The sequence below is a fragment of the Mustela nigripes genome, chromosome 4, assembly GCF_022355385.1.
Source record: "Mustela nigripes isolate SB6536 chromosome 4, MUSNIG.SB6536, whole genome shotgun sequence".
In the NCBI taxonomy this organism is placed as follows: domain Eukaryota; kingdom Metazoa; phylum Chordata; class Mammalia; order Carnivora; family Mustelidae; genus Mustela; species Mustela nigripes.
The window spans coordinates 12,570,601-12,572,991 of record NC_081560.1 but is presented as its reverse complement, the minus strand read 5'-3'; the positions used below and the strand labels follow the sequence as shown (position 1 = coordinate 12,572,991).

Sequence of the window (2,391 nt, the reverse complement as noted above, 5' to 3'; positions counted from 1 at the left end):
CGGGTAGCTGAAAAACGATCCAGATGTTTTCTAAAGGAGACGGTATGAATGAGAATGGATAGGAAGACATGCGGTAAACGTAAAGTGATGACAATGTCCATGCTATTCTCCGGTATTTGTGTGGGACTCAAACTGGTGGGTGGAAAAGCCAAGAAATAGGGAAGAGCAAACCTCTGCAGTGGTAGAGGGGATGGGAAATCTCACAGGAACAAATGGACAAAGGATTTCAAGAAATTAAATGAACCCTTTAGAAAGGCCCAGGAGCCCAGCAGAAACGTTCGGGTCCAGCTCCCCTGTGGTTCTGGTGATCAGCCTGGCTTGGAGCCATTCTCATAAGCGACCTGTCCGGTACATGACAGATGCTTGGGTACATTGTTTCCTATCACTGGTGTAATGCAGTTCTGTCAGTCCTCCCCATCACTTTTGGAAACCACAGGACTAGATGATCTCGAAGGTCCAATCCAGCTCTGAGAGTCTAGGAGGCACTTTATGATGCAAAGACATCCCAGTCATGGGACCTAACTCCAAAACCTTCTTCCACAGTGGCTCTATCCCGAGTGCCGTCTGAGATTGAGCTCAGAAATGAGGCAGTGTCTCCTGGAGAGCAGAAAGACTTAAATTCTTAAGAACATTTATTTATAAGGCAGAACCCCGCTGGGTCTTGCCATCATCAGGAGCCTCCTGAGAAGTCCCCGTCAAGGTAACAAGGGTAACCAAGTTGGCCAGTATTGCCAGGGCCAAGGGCAAGGCACTTTCTCGTGTAGTTATTCCAGGAAGCGGGCTAGAGAATCACTAAAATAAGCTGAATTCCTATGAAGGGAGAGCCAGGAAACCCTGGGAGCAAGGACAGGAGGACATACAGCACGAACTAAAAGAGAGCCCAGAAGGTGCCGGGTAGACCTGCACAGCTCAGAGAACTTCAGGGCGCAGGTTGGAAGCCTTGGAGAGGCAGGCACGAGTCAAGCAGGGGCGATGGCCACCACTCATTGCCCCTTCCTCACCCTCCAATCTGGAACCTGGCCAAAGGGACCCAAAATGGGGTGGTAACTCGGGGTTCCTGGAAAGGGCCTTGACCCATGGAGGTATTTGTGGGACCTGCGCACAACATAACCACCGCTATTCAGATGCAGCTAACAGGATGGTGTGTTTCCTCTGTGCGGCTGGTCCCATCCAACTCATTACTTTAAAACTACTCTGTGTATGTCCGCCGCTCCTTTCCGTTTCTTTAAACAGCTGAAAGGTATATTGCGCATTTTAACTGACAAGCTCGGGTGGAGTTTGGCGGTGAGGAGGCTTGATGGTAGTCGAAGAAAGTTCCGCAAGGTTCCTGAAGAAAAAGGCCTTCAACTGGGATGGCCTTGGGGGTGTCCTAGTCCTAAACGCCCTGCAGACGCGGTAACTTCCAGAGAAGTCTCAGCTGCGGCCCCGACGGAAGACCAACAAGGGAAAAGAAACGCAAAGAGCCAATGAACCGAAGAGAGACAAAACAAAACCGAGGCGACCTGATGGAGTGGAAGAGTGAGCTCGCCCTTGGGGTCGGAGGCCTAGGATGGGGGGAGGGGCAGTTGCCCTGAACGGAGTGACCCTCTGCAGGGCCAGGCCTCACCAGTGCCTGGACTTGATTCCCCGCCCCAGCGCGTGCCTAAGCGGCCGGGCGTCCTGCACATGCTCCGTCTGCTGATAGCCAGCAAGCTGCAAAATGCTGCCTGGCATGCCGGGGAGAAAACCAGAAAGCGGGGCTGAGCTTTCGTGGCCGGTTCTTGGGCCACTGCTGCTCCCAGGCAGCCCGCTCCCGAGCGGCGAGTGACAGCTCCTGCGCCCCTCCCCCCCTGCACCCCGCGGCCTCCCGCTCCCAGCGCCGGGGTTTTCTGGCTCAGCGGGACAGAGTCCGGGGGTGAGGTGGGGGGCAGCCTGCGGGGCCGGGACCAGCAGCAGGTGCGACCAGGTAAGCCCAGGTGTGCTCGGGACGCCCAGCCTGCGGGGCGAGGAGCGGAGCAGCTCGCGGGAAGGAGGAGCGCCTCGCTCCCGTCGTCTCTCCGTGGGCGAGTGTGTTGATTCCAAACCGAGGCTGAAAAGCGGGAGCTTGGAGCGGCTTCAGGGGGTCAAAGCCTCGCGTGCCAAGCTCAAAGGGGCTTGCTCACTCCTTCCTGCACGGGCAGTCGGCCCAGCCCTCCTGTGGGAGTCTCCGCTTTCCCCTCCTTCCCTCGCCCCATCCTGTTCCCCTGCCCGCTTCCCTCCTCGGCTCTCCCAGCTCTGCGGGGGGTGGGGGCGGGGAGACGGCGCTGGGGGGTCCTGCTCCCCCAATCCGGGCGCTCCGGCTCCGGGCGCCCAATGAGCTTCGCGAGCCGGCGTAGTAACAGCTCCGCTCCTTTCCCAGGCTGCCGCCCCCCC

At 57.5% G+C, this 2,391-nt stretch overlaps 1 long non-coding RNA gene across 1 annotated transcript in view; it reads left to right on the top strand.

Annotated features, from left to right (window-relative positions):
* The first annotated feature begins 1,462 nt into the window (after nucleotides 1-1,462).
* The window catches only part of LOC132014904 (uncharacterized), a 6,493-nt gene continuing 5,564 nt past the window's right edge, over nucleotides 1,463-2,391 (top strand). Inside the window, exon 1 of the long non-coding RNA XR_009403481.1 lies at nucleotides 1,463-1,945. This is a non-coding gene — a long non-coding RNA (uncharacterized LOC132014904). The remainder of the gene's footprint in view (nucleotides 1,946-2,391) is intronic.